General features: G+C 38.8%; 1 protein-coding gene across 7 annotated transcripts in view; it reads right to left on the bottom strand.

The window, feature by feature from the left end:
• Positions 1-15019, bottom strand: part of SCAI (suppressor of cancer cell invasion) — a 148876-nt gene that overhangs the window by 104123 nt on the left and 29734 nt on the right. The gene's annotated exons all lie outside the window — the stretch shown is intronic.

Below are 15019 nucleotides of genomic sequence, written 5' to 3'. Positions count from 1 at the left end.
TATGTTGCTTGAATTATACCTACGTTTCAAGGAAGAAGAGTTTATAGATGTTTCATGAACCTCCAAGAATTATAACAACAGTCAAAACAAGCAACAGAAACCTCAATATTTTAACACCAACGTTATATAAGATTATAAACATATTTAGAACATAATTGAAAACATAACAGTAAGGGTGCATGGGTGACTCAGTCAGTTAAGCCTCCTACTCTTGATTTTGGCTCAGGTCATGATCTCACAGGTTGTAAGATTGACCCCACGTCAGGCTCTGCGCTGACAGCACAAAGCTTGGTCAGGATTCTCTCTCTCTCTCCTTCCCTCCCCTGCTTGAGCACTGCTCTCTCTCACTTTCTCTCTCTCCCTCTCTCAAAGTAAATAAACTTAAAAAGAATAAGAAAATATGATCTCTTATTGGATACTAAATCTAGATTACAAGTGTAAAAGAGATTTAAGAAAGCAATGTAACATTTATTTTCCATAAGATGACTATACTTTGTGCATAAAATCAAACAGAAGCCTTTAAAAGACAACCCTATGAATGACAAGATTGTTTTGTACTCATTTGTAACTGTTCAGTGCTAACATATCAAAAACTTTGGTGGGCTAATAATCTGTAACATTACAACTTAAGAATGTTAAGATGAGGCATGGCAGTGAAATGCAGTTGCATTGCTAGTAAGTTAAGAAACAGGAGGGTCAGATGGGAGAGAAAACTTCCATGGTGGTGTTTTTCCTATTTGTGCACTGCAAAGGGAAATCTCCAATCTAGTGATTAAACGTTCAGTCTGTCGGAGGTAATAGCTATTATGCCGAAAGCAATTACACAGACTAGTGCTGAAGAGCTGAGGGTTTTGTTGTTGTTTTAGCAGAAGTAAGATAATTCCTGGGTTTGTGTCTATATGTTCTTATCCCTTAATCAGCAAGTACATCCACAATATCAAAACCTTCACTCCTTTTTCCATTTCTTCTCGATTGGAAAAATCACAGATTAAAACAACAACATTACCCTAGATAAGCATGCCCCATATTGCCTCTGACAAACATTTTTAGACAATTTTTAAAAACAGATTTACTTGTAGGAGATTTTCTTGAGATGTAGGGAAGTGACTGCTGTCCCATGAAGGTTCTTTCTCATACTGCTAGCTACATTCTGAACATTCTTTAAGAATACATATAAAAATCTTGGAGAAAGTATATATGCAGATACTCCCCCAAATTAAACTAACCATGATGTTAATTCTTAGAGAATTATAAAAAGAATCACTTTTTTTTCTCTAAATAAATACACACCTTTTATTTGAATGAAACATAAGAATCATCACTATTAACCCTGGACCTGAAAATTCAAAAGTTTTGTGTAGTAATGAAAATGAGAAAATTATGTGCATGTCAGTAGGGGTGTTAAATATATTCAATGATCTAATAAATAAATGTATTTTTTGTTTATGTCTGTTCTGCCCCATTAGAACAGTATCAATGGTTTAAAACTGATCTCTGTTGACCTTTGTGAAGCTTTGGGAGAGGGGCAAATCCTAACCACTAAACCACCAGAGAGCTTCTTGACTGCTTTGTGGTGGTTGCTAAATATTCTAACATGAGATGGGGAGGGGGGTTTAAAATGGTCATAACATAAAATTCACCATTTTAACCATTTTGAAGTATACAGTTCAGTGGCATTAAGTACATCCACACTGTTGTGCAGTCATCACATGTCCGGGATTTTTCACCTTCCCAAACTGTAACTCTGTACCCACGGACCAACTATTCCCCCTCCTGGAAACCAACATTCTAGTTGCCGTCTCTGAATTTGACTACTCTTGGTACCTCATATACGTGGAAGCATACAATACTTGTCCTTTTGTGTCTGGCTTATTTCACTTAGCATAATGTCTTCAAAGTCATCCTTGTACCATTAGCCAGAATTTCGTTCCTTTTATGGTTGAATAATATTATGTTTTATATATATACATAAAACACACTTTGTTTATCCATCCACCCATGGATGGACATTTGGACTGTTTCCCCCTTTTGGTTATTGTGAATAGTGCTGCTGTGAACAGATACATGCACATATCTGTTCAAGTCCTTGCTTTCAATTCTTTTGGGTATATACCCAGAAGTGGAACTGTTGGATCATGTAGTAATTCTAAGTTTAAGTCTTTGGGGAACCACCATACTCCAATGTTAGATTTTAAAGCACAAATAGCAGTAGGTTTTACAGATCTATGAGAAGAATCTCTTGTCTTTTGTGTTGATGGTTCACACTGACTACCTGAACCTTAAAACTGCAATCTGTGGGGCACCTGGGTGGCTTAGTCAGTTAAGCATCTGACTCTTGGTTTCGGCTCAGGTCATGATCTCACGCTTCATGAGTTCAAGACCCATGTCAGGCTCTGCACTCATAGTATGGAACCTGCTTGGGATTCTCTGTCTCCTTCTCTCTCAGCCCCTTCCCCTCTTGTACACCCTTATGTGTGCTCTCTCTCTTTCTCTCTTTCTCTCTCAAAATAAATAAATAAACTTTAAAAATAAATAAATGAAATTACAACTTATAACACATACCAGAAATGGCCTGGGATTTCACAGCTGGAAAGGAGAAAATAGTAATAATAGAAACTATCGTTTATTGATGGTTTACTAAATGCCAGATTCTGAACTAAGAGCTTCACACAGAAGGATGAAAATACAATACCAGCCAGCCAAGAAATCAAATGTACAATCTTTTCCTGAATGAATTTCCCAGAGTGTTAACACTTGTTATGAAAGGAAGAGAAACAGTTAATTGGTTAAATAGTTTAGGTTTTCTCCTAAGGATTTTTCAGACTTCCAAAAATATGTACTGTGACTTTCTAAGAGGGGATATATGAAGCCATTGTCTAGATTGGTTGGCTTTTGTTGAAGATCCTGATGGAGGTATGTTCTGATCTAGGGCAAGTTCTCAACTGCAGCACTACTGGCATTTGGGACCGGATCATTCTTTGATGGGGGAAGCTGTTCTGTACATGTTAGGTCATTCACCAGCATCACCAGCATCCCTGTCCTCTACACAGTAGATGTCGGTAGGGCATCCCACAACTTATGACAATCAAAAACTTTTTCAGACACTGCCAAATATATCCTGGGAGGCAAAAATCATCCTCAGTTGAGGACTGCTGGGGTCTGTTATTATCTCAGGAAGTTCACTATCCATTTCCCCATGTAGATAGAAGTCATGAGACATAAATTTCTTCGTTGTCCCCTCCTGTCTCAAACTTGCTGGTCTTCCTCCTTTCCTTCCCTAAAACAACAGCTGCTCATCTCAGCCTCTACCTGTGACTGGATTCCACTCCCACTTGTCTCATACCACAACCTGCCCATCAATGATCTGGTTATATGTTTAATTTCTCCCTCATACTCCACAAACATGCTCATTTTTTTCTTTCCTAAACAAAGCTAACAAACCCCAATCCTTTCTCCACCTCCTTAGGTTTATCTCTCTCCTTCTCTATACAACTAAATTTTCGTAAGAGTCCTTATACTCATGGCCTTCACTTTCCTCACCTCATACTGACTTCTCTGTCCAATAAAATCTGGGTCTACAGCCATTTCTCTATTCTCTCAAAGATCAAGACCTCCTATCTGCCCAGTTCAATGGTTTCCTCAGGGCACTACCTGACGCCACCTAGTGTTTAAAATATTTTGAGTAGGGGCACCTGGGTGACTCAGTTAAGTGTCCGACTTTGGCTCAGGTCATGATCTCGCGGTTCGTGAGTTCAAGCCCTGTGTTGGGCTCTGTGCTGACAGCTCAGAGCCTGGAGCCTGCTTCGGATTCTGTGTCTCCCTCTCTCTCTGTTCCTCCCCCACTCACACTCTGTCTGTCTCTCTCCAAAAAATAAAGAAAGAATTTTTAAAAATTTAATATTTTGAATAAGCTTCTTTCGTTTGTTTTTTGTTGTTGTTTTAATAAACTTCTGAAGAAAATATGTGACCTGGTGAGCAACCTATGTCTTGAATTCCATGACATCACTCTCCCAGTTGTCCTCTCACCTCAATGATAGTGTTCTGTATTTCCCGGTGTCTTCTGAAACCCCCAAACGTAAGCAGTCCTTTAGGTGTGACTTTCAGTACTCTTCTAAATGATTTCCATCACTCCAAGTACCCCCAGGGATTCTCTGTTTATCTCCGACTCCATTATACCCTGAGCTCCACAGTAAGATCTTTTAATAGCAAGATGGCAGAATTTGGGGGTGGGGGGGGTGGGAAACAGAACCACAATTTATGTTTATTACAATACAATAAACAATAGTAACTACCACCACCAAAAAACGCCTTCTACATGCCAGGCACTGAAGAAAGCACTTTACAAACGTTAACTAATTTAACGTATTCAACATTATAAATGAGGTTACAGTCTCAGAGGAATTAAATAATTCTCTCATATAGTTAGTAAATTGTAAATACAAGATTGGAACTAGCTTTTACTTCAAAGCCAATTTTCTTAATCAAGTGATACTGTCTCAACTTATTTCTCCTAAAAATTCAATTCTCTTAGATTTTCCTGGTAGTAATAAACTTACAGGATCATTTAAGATCAACACTGTAAGCTGTACACTCTTGCCCTTCTGTATTAAAGAAGATATTATTTTTCTAAGAATTCTAGGGGTAAAAGAAAGTCAACGTTATATAGTTCATTTCCAAGCCTGTAGGCAGAATTGTATCTAAACCATTCCAGACAGATGGGTATCTTCTATTTTTAATGACATCTAGGAAAGGAGATTCTCGCCTACTAAATTTAGATTGTGAGCCAAAGGCAGGAAGCGTATCTGATTTTATGCTCCACATAGCTACACCTTCACGTACAGCTGGTAATATGCATCCCAACAGGATTATTACCACAAGTGGAAATGGACACATAGAAAATGCAATAAAAAAAAAAAAAAAAGCCAGTCACTAAAGAGGGATTCAACTGGACTCTTCAAGTAGACAAGAGAACAAAATCATTCTAGTCCAAAGTACAAAAGAGCTGACATCATATTTTTCTTAGTATTTTAAAACCCATCTGGCAGAAGTAACTGGAAAAATGACAAAGGAGTTTCTAGTATGAGGTACACACATTACAGGCTGGAACTACTTTCAAAGAGCTAGCTCCAAATCTTAATGGAGAAGAGTCTTGAGTGGATCTGAGGTTATTAGCATTTTGAGGTTTATAGTTCTACTCCTGCCATCACTTCCTCTAGGCTCTAGGCTTTAGAATCCAACCACATCACCACCACCCCCAAAAGAGTGCAGTCTAATTCTGCCTGTCAGATCAAATTTGCCGGCTCTTAACACTTTAAACGAAGAACCAACAAATCAAAAAATTCACAAATGCTCCAAAATAGTTTCTAGCAGTATACTTTACAGAACTTCTTTGCACTACTTGTTACAACAGAAATCTAAGATCCCTTTAAGATCATTATCTCGAAGAAGCTACTGGCTAGAGCTGACACAAATGGTTAGCTGGCCCTCAGTCAGATACTTTCCCAAATGAACCAGTTGAGCGTGCATCCTCACAAAGTTAGGAGAGCTTTAGCATTACTTCAAATAACATAACCCCTTGGCTCAAATCCTACTGTAAAATTACATCTTTTTTTCTAATGATTAAAGGAAATTGTAGAGTGGCTAATCACATGAATAGAACTTATGACCTCCATTATCACATTAAAACCCAGCACAGACTAGCAATAAATGAATGTTGATAAAGCAAGGGATATGTTTGTAGAAAATTACCATAGTAGTGTTGGTACAATTCCAAAAACTCAGGTCATGGCTCAACTATTTTTTAAAACAAATATTCATCCAAAATAGCAAATGACAAGTGTAAGATGAAAATACTGACCTAAGCCGATGGGGCAAAACCGCTAAATACCTTCTTGAAAGTAATTCATGTTTCCCAAAAGACAGCATCTGTTTCTATCTAAGCAATAACGAAGGAACACATTTACGGCCAAAATAGTTCTTTCTTCTGTCTGTTTAATGAATGAATTGACAGTGAACTGGAATTAAAGGGACAGTTTTTATTTTCTCACGTTCTCATTGTACAATCATTGTTTTAACCCACCTAAGTAAAAACCTGTTACAAGAACAACACACACATTTCAAGCTAACAACCATCTTCAAATTTATATCACAATGTCCTATCCCAAAAAAATCTAGCCTAAACAACAAAAATGTTACCTTATGTTTGGCCATACAGGAGCTACTATATAAATTATAAATGCCAAGTTTTATTTGGTATCTGCCGAAGGCTTATGCAATTTTTTCTCAACTGCTTCTCAGTCATCACCCAATCTGGAGGTGGTTAATTGCTTTATGATTCCAATTCATATTTTATCACAAAACAATCTCTTATTAGTCATTAAAGTAAGCCATTCATAACATTTAGGGTTTTTTTCTTTTAATAACAGTTTAACTGAGATATAACTCACATGCCGTGAAGGGTATAACCTCTTTAAAGTTTATAACTCAGGGATTTTTAGCATATTCACAAAAATTCTACACCAATCACCACTATCTAAATTCCAGAACATTTTCATCACCCCAAAAAGAAATCTCATATCCATTAGCAGTCACTCCCCATTTTCCCCTATCATGGCAACCACTGATCAGTGTTGTCTCCATGGATTTGTCTATACAGGATATTTCATATAAATGGAATCCTACAACAATATTTGAACGTTTGTGACTCGCTTCTTTTACTTAACATAATGTTTTGAAAATTCATCAATGGTGTAGCACGTATCAGTACTTTTATAATTGCATAATATTTCATTGTATGGATATACCACATCATATTTACCCATTCATCAGGTGATAAACAACTGGGTTGTTTCTATTTTTTGACTATTATGAATAACACTGCCTTGAAAACCTGTGTGCAACTTTTTGCATGAACGTACATTTTCGTTTTCTTGCGTATATTCTTAGAAGTGGAATTGCTGGGTCACATGGTTATTTTTTGCTCTTAACTTTTTTTTTTTTTTTAAACATTTATTTATTTTTGAGAGACAGAGAGAGATAGAGCACAAGCAGGGGAGGAAGAGAAAGAGAGGGAGACACAGACTCTGAAGCAGGCTCCAGGCCCTGGGCTGTCAGCACAGAGCCCAATGCGGGGCTTGAACTCACAGACCACGAGATCCTGACCCAAGCTGAAGTCAGCTGCTTAACCGACTGAGCCACCCAGGCGCCCCTGCTCTTAACTTTTTAAGGAACTGACAAACTGTTTGCCACAGCGAGCACCTCATTTAACAATCCATCCTCACCAACACTTGTACTTGTCTTTCTCTTTTATTATAATGAAGCAGTATCTCCTTGTTTTGATCTGCATTTCCCTAATAACTAATGATGTTGAGCATCTTTTTATATGCTTATTGGCCATTTATGTATCTTCCTTGGAGAAATGTCTATTTAAATCCTTTAGTCATTCAGGGATGCCCACTCTCACCGCTGTTGTTTAACATAGTGTTGGAAGTTCTAGCATCAGCAATCAGACAACAAAAGGAAATCAAAGGCATCAAAATTGGCAAAGGTGAAGTCAAGCTTTCACTTTTTGCAAATGACATGATATTATACATGGAAAATCCGACAGACTCCACCAAAAGTCTGCTAGAACTGATACATGAATTCAGCAAAGTTGCAGAATACAAAATCAATGTACAGAAATCAGTTGCATTCTTATACACTAACAATGAAGCAACAGAAAGACAAATAAAGAAACGGATCCCATTCACAATTGCACCAAGAAGCATAAAATACCTAGGAATAAATCTAACCAAAGATGTAAAAGATCTGTATGCTGAAAACTATAGAAAGCTTATGAAGGTAATTGAAGAAGATATAAAGAAATGGAAAGACACTCCCTGCTCATGGATTGGAAGAATAAATATTGTCGAAATGTCAATACCCAAAGCTATCTACACATTCAATGCAATCCCAATCAAAATTGCACCAGCATTCTTCTCAAAACTAGAACAAGCAATCCTAAAATTCATATGGAACCACAAAAGGCCCCGAATAGCCAAAGTAATTTTGAAGAAGACCAAAGCAGGAGGCATCACAATCCCAGACTTCAGCCTCTACTACAAAGCTGTCATCATCAAGACAGCATAGTATTGGCACAAAAACAGACACATAGACCAATGGAATAGAATCGAAACCCCAGAACTAGACCCACAAACGTATGGCCAACTCATCTTTGACAAAGCAGGAAAGAACATCCAATGGAAAAAAGACAGTCTCTTTAACAAATGGTGCTGGGAGAACTGGACAGCAACATGCAGAAGGGTGAAACTAGACCACTTTCTCACACCATTCACAAAAATAAACTCAAAATGGATAAAGGACCTGAATGTGAGACAGGAAACCATCAAAACCCTAGAGGAGAAAGCAGGAAAAGACCTCTCTGACCTCAGCCGTAGCAATCTCTTACTCGACACATCCCCAAAGGCAAGGGAATTAAAAGCAAAAATGAACTACTGGGACCTTATGAAGATAAAAAGCTTCTGCACAGCAAAGGAAACAACCAACAAAACTAAAAGGCAACCAACAGAATGGGAAAAGATATTTGCAAATGACATATCGGACAAAGGGCTAGTATCCAAAATCTATAAAGAGCTCACCAAACTCCACCCCCGAAAAACAAATAACCCAGTGAAGAAATGGGCAGAAGACATGAATAGACACTTCTCTAAAGAAGACATCCGGATGGCCAACAGGCACATGAAAAGATGCTCAACGTCACTCCTTATCAGGGAAATACAAATCAAAACCACACTCAGATATCACCTCACGCCAGTCAGAGTGGCCAAAATGAACACATCAGGAGACTACAGATGCTGGAGAGGATGTGGAGAAACGGGAACCCTCTTGCACTGTTGGTGGGAATGCAAATTGGTGCAGCCACTCTGGAAAACAGTGTGGAGGTTCCTCAGAAAATTAAAAATAGACCTACCCTATGACCCAGCAATAGCACTGCTAGGAATTTACCCAAGGGATACAGGAGTACTGATGCATAGGGGCACTTGTACCCCAGTGTTTATAGCAGCACTCTCAACAATAGCCAAATTATGGAAAGAGCCTAAATGTCCATCAACTGACGAATGGATAAAGAAATTGTGGTTTATATACACAATGGAGTAGTACAGGGCAATGAGAAAGAACGAAATATGGCCCTTTGTAGCAACGTGGATGGAACTGGAGAGTGTGATGCTAAGTGAAATAAGCCATACAGAGAAAGACAGATACCATATGGTTTCACTCTTATGTGGATCCTGAGAAACTTAACAGAAACCCATGGGGGAGGGGAAGGAAAAAAAAAGAGGTTAGAGTGGGAGAGAGCCAAAGCGTAAGAGACTCTTAAAAACTGAAAACAAACTGAGGGTTGATGGGGGGTGGGAGGGAGGGGAGGGTGGGTGATGGGTATTGAGGAGGGCACCTTTTGGGATGAGCACTGGGTGTTGTATGGAAACCAATTTGACAATAAATTTCATATATTGGAAAAAAATAAAATAAAATGAAATGAAAAAAAAATCCTTTGGTCATTTAATTGTTTTTAATGTTTGTTTCTTTTTGAGAGACGAGAGACAGAGACAGAGACAGAGACAGAGTGTGCGTGGAAGAGGGGCAGAGAGGGAGACACAGAATCCGAAGCAGGCTCCAGGCTCCAACCTGTCAGCACAAAGCCCGACAAAGGGCTCAGACTCACAGACCACAAGATCACGACCTGAGCCAAAGTCAGATGCTCAACCAACTGAGCCACTGAGGCGCCCCTCCTTTTGTCATTGGTAAATTGGGTTATTTGCCTTTTTACAGTTGAACTGTAGGAATCTTTTTTTATGTATCTTGAATTGAAGTCCCTTGTCAGATATGGTATTTGCACACCAGTTCTCCCATTCTGTGGGATATCTTTTCAGTTTCTTGAGGGTGTCCTTTGAAGCAATAAGTTTCTCACTTTGATATAGTTCAATTTTGCCACTTGTGTTTTTGGTGTCATGTCTAAGAAATCATTGCCTAATCCAAGGTCACAAAGACTTACTTCTCTGTTTTCTTCTAAGAGCCTTAGTTTTAGCTCTTATATTTAGGTGTGTGATCCATTTTAAGTTAATTTTCATATATGATGTGAGGTGAAGGGTCCAACTTCATTCTGTTGCATGTGGATATCCAGTTATCCCAGGACCATTTATTGAAAAGACTATTATTTCACCATTGACTTCTTTCAGTACCCCTACTGAAAATCAATTGACTACAGATGTACAGTTTTTTATTTCAGGACTTTCAATTCTACCCCATTGATCTGTGTGTCTACCACACTGCCTTGATTACTGTAGCTTTGTAATAAGTTTTGAACACTTAGGATTTTAAGGAAAAAATCAAGAATATTTTTAGACTCAGAAACTCCAGTTACAGGAATTCTCCAACATTTAAGAGACTGCCATTCCAAAACTTCATTTTCCAGCCAACTGTTCAAAAACCTAGAGCTTTCTCTTTCCCTAGTGTTTATACTTGGCCTGTATTCTTATTTACACTATTATCTATATCTCTAGCTTTAAGTTTTCAAAAATGTTCCATCATACGTGTATCCATTTTATTCCTAATGCTCTATCATATATCCTATTACTTGTCCCAAGTAAAACCTGTTATTTTACCCTGGACACCTCTTTCCCATCACATTCCATTTTTGAACACACTGGATTGATTGTTCTCAGATCTGCTCTATACTGGCTCATCCTGGAACTTCCCTTTTACTGTTCTCCTACATTGGAGCTATTGTTTCCTGAAGCCCATTATCATCATCTTTCATGGAATACCTCCTTACTTTGCCAAAGAGTACCCTTCAGTAGTCTTAAGAAAGGACACATGAAAGATAAAATTTCCAAATCCCTGATGACCAAAACATGATACTGAATGATACTGCTAACAATTGATCATTTGGCCAGGTATCAAATTCAGGTTGAAAATAATTTTTTCATCAGAATTTTTCAAGCACTATTCCATTGTCTTTTAGCCTCTAGAGTTGCAAATGAGAAATTGGATGCTACACTTGTTCTCTATTCGTTAAAAGTGATGTGAGGGTATGTGTGTGTTTGTGTGTGTGTGTGTGTGTGTGTGTGTGTGCGCAAGTTTTCAATACCTTTATTTTATCCTTTTAAAGGATGATCGTCAAATTCTACATACCTTACTTCATTCTTTTTTCATCCACTGTGCTAGCCACTCAGAGGCTTTTCATTCTGGAAACATCAGTTCTAGACAATTTTCTTATTTTTTGTTTTATAAGATTTTCCTCTTGTCTCTCCTCATGCAGCTTATATTGGTCTGTCATTGAACCTCCTCACTTCATTTTGTAAGCCTCTCATCTTTTCTTTTTTTAAACAATTGATAATCTATTTATCAAAAATGTTGATTGGAGCATCTGCAATGGTGACTTCAACCTGGACAAGGGCTCAATACTGATGGAAGTAATCTGTTTAACAATCTCAGAAGGAGTGCAAATCAATGAGTCCTTTCCACATCCTCATCTAAAAAGGATCTGAGTCTTAGAACCTTCAGCACAAGGAGTTTTTCTTGTAGTGATTCTCAGTCTTGGTAGGCATCTGAACTGATCCTTTCACATTCTTTTCCTTTGCACCTCTCATCAAGTCAGTACATATCTTCTTCAAAGGTTTTATGTGATGGCTGATCAGATTAATTCTAATTCTGTGAATCGCTACCTCGTGGTTCCACGGGTATGTTCCCAGTGTTTTTAAGAGCTGGGGCCATGGCACAGCTTCCTGACCTTGTTCCTCCAGGACAGCAAAGAGCGGAGAGGCAGGGGCAGGAGTGGCCGGATGAGGCACGACTATAGCTGTGACCCTGTCTTCCTCAAAGAGCATCTTTTCTCCCTTACTTCCCACCACTTCACTATCTTTCCTTCTAGTTTCTGGGAGACTTCTTCAACTTCACCTGGTTTCCACCATTTTTTTTTTTAATTTTAACGTTTATTTATTTTTGAGACAGAGAGAGACAGAGCATGAACGGGGAAGGGGCAGAGAGAGAGGGAGACACAGAATCGGAAGCAGGCTCCAGGCTCTGAGCCATCAGCCCAGAGCCCGACGCGGGGCTTGAACTCACGGACCGCGAGATCGTGACCTGGCTGAAGTTGGCCGCTTAACCGACTGAGCCACCCAGGCGCCCCTGGTTTCCACCATTTTTAAAAAAATGTTCTTTTTTAAATTTGAGCTGCTATAGTTACATACATCCAAAAGATCTTTTTTATTCCTGAATTGTTCTTTCCTCAATAAATCCAGTCCTTATTTTATAAATCCGTATCTCTATGACATTATCAGTTAGAGAAGTTTTATTTTTGGTTTGGTGGGATTTTTTTTTTTTTCATTTTACAGTTTGACTCTGAGCCCTGCCTTACCTCTGTTTCCACCAGATCCTTTCTGCAATGTGTTTTTTTGGTCTCTGTTGTTCATGTTGAAGGCTTTTTCTTATGTCTCATAGATCCTTAGTAGCTGTCTGTTCCTATTTAAGAATGAGGCCCTGAGGGGCGCCTGGGTGGCTCAGTTGGTCAAGCATCCGACTTCCGCTCAGGTCATGAACTCACGGTTTGTGAGTTCGAGCCCCGCGTCGGGCTCTGTGCTGACAGCTCAGAGCCTGCAGCCTGCTTCGGATTCTGTGTCTCCTTCTCTCTCTGCCCCTCCCCCACTTGTGCTCTGTCTCTCAAAAATAAATAAATGTAAAAAAAATTAAAAAAAAGAATGAGCTGTAAAAAAAAAAAAAAAAAAAAAAGAACGAGGCCCTGAAAGATTTGTATACAGACAGGGTTTTCTCTATTTTTTTTTAAACATATTTGAATCTTTGATTTTTTTTTAGATTTCATTTTATTTATTTATTTATTTATTTATGCTTTAGAGAGAGAGAGAGAAAGACAGAGAGGAGTAGGGGAGAGGGGCAGAGGGAGAGAGACAGAGAATCTTAAGCAGGCTCCATGCTCAGTGTGGACCCGATGTGGAGCTCGATCCCACAAACCTGGGATCACAACCCGAGCTGAAATCAAGTCAGATGCTCACCCAGATGAGCCACCCAGAAGCCCTCAGACAGGGTTTTCAACCAGACGGCTTCCCTAAAGGAAATAGCTCTTTTATTAGAGACCCCCAAATGTCAGCATGAGAAAGAATTTTGAGTCTTCTTCAGTTTCTCTGAAAAAGATCCCCTCAGTCTCCCAAATGAGCCATAGAAGTCTGGTGGCCAGTGGTCAGGAGCCAGAGTGTGTTTGGGAGATGAGGTAAGACGTTGTAGGTTCACTGTTCCATATGCAGATAAGCCCCATTTTCTGTCCCGTGAGTCACTCCATCCTGAAATGTCTCCAATCTATAGAGACCACAGCCCCTGGTCACATTTGATTTCTGAATAATTGAGGGGTAGAGGGCGGGTAGTCGTCTGGCTGCATGGCATAAGGCAGAGGACCTGGAGATTCAGCCCTTCAGTAAACAGACTTTGAACCAATGACCCATTTTTGGTTCAATGTCTCACTCCCACCTCCGAAGTAGCTGCCGCCTCTTGAGAAATTTGTGAAGTGAATCAGTGGGCTTCCTGTAGGAACCATTCTTCAGGTCTTAAAGATAATACCTAGAAGGTAATAACATCTCTCTATCCTACTATGTCAATTACTTTTCCCTTTATCAGTTTCTATCATCAAAAAAACCTTTTTTTTAAGACTTGAGCATTTATTTTGAAAGGGGGACAGACAGACAGACAGAGAACACAGGCAGGGGAGGGGCAGAGAGAGAAAATCCCAAGCAGGCTTCATGCTGACAGCATGGAGCCCGATGCGGGTCTCCAACCAAAGAACCGTGAGATCATAACCTCAGCTGAAACCGAGAGTCGGACACAACCAACTGAGCCACGCAGACGCCCCTCTGTCATCAAAATTTTTATTAAATCTCTCATCAGCTATTCTGTTCTCAATCACTTTCCTTCCTTTTATAGTCTTAACCTTTTCTGCTTTTTTAATATCAAAAGAAAAATGTAAATTCATATGGAAATACATCATTTTTAAGCAAAAGTTAATCTAAATTTATAATAACGCTTGGAAGGAAGATCTAATGAAGTGCCTTTTAAAAATAAGAAAACTAAGTCTCAAATGATTAAGTAAAATGCTGAAAGTCAAAAAAGGTGCAAGTGACAGAAATCGAATTTAAATCTACGTCTATTAAAAGAAGAATGGAGCGTTAGGTTAGAGACCAATATAAAATTATGTAAAATATAAAAATAGGCTAACAAATATAATATTCAATATACAGATGAAGAGTATATTCCATGCACATTTCTTCTCATTCTTGGAGTAAATCAAGAAAATTCAGAATGAACTCCATGAACCAAGAACTTAAAGATAAAAGACAAAAGGATAAGATTAAAAGGAAAACAACTGATCCAAGGAAAGAAAATTACCAAAATATATATATATATATATATACTTCATATCAGAACTTAAAATAGTGCCAGAAACAGCAAATGCAGAAGCAAAAGGAGAAGGAGAGGACAAGGAAGACAAAGGGATAAAAGGTGAGAGAAGGAAGAGGGGGGAAGAGGAGAATTTCCTGCAGTCATGCCCTCCCTGGCCCACCCCTGAATGCCGGGAATGGGGTAGGAGCTCAGAGAGAACCACATTAGTAAGCGATGTGGAGACCATATCGGGTCTGACATAGAGAAACTATCACAAGAGCCAGGACCTTCAGCCTGGTGCTGATTAGATGGGACTTCTGGGTTGTCTCTGGGGAGCAGGAATGCATAAAGTCCTAAAATTTACAAGCCTAAGAAAGGGAAGGAAATATTTATGGCTAAAAGAGTGGGTTGCAAAATACTGAATTACTACTCTACACTTTGGGAAGTGCTACTTTAAACCATCTAATTTACTTCAAGAACCTAAAGCCTGTTACATACTAACTAAAAATGCCTAACACCAAGAGCTAACATTTACCGAATACCTAGGAAGCCAGATTCTAAGAGCTTCACATGTTAT

Source organism: Acinonyx jubatus, chromosome D4 (assembly GCF_027475565.1).
Source record: "Acinonyx jubatus isolate Ajub_Pintada_27869175 chromosome D4, VMU_Ajub_asm_v1.0, whole genome shotgun sequence".
Classification (NCBI taxonomy): Eukaryota; Metazoa; Chordata; class Mammalia; order Carnivora; family Felidae; genus Acinonyx; species Acinonyx jubatus.
The sequence above is the reverse complement of the archived record's forward strand: the minus strand, read 5'-3'. Positions and strand labels throughout refer to the sequence as shown.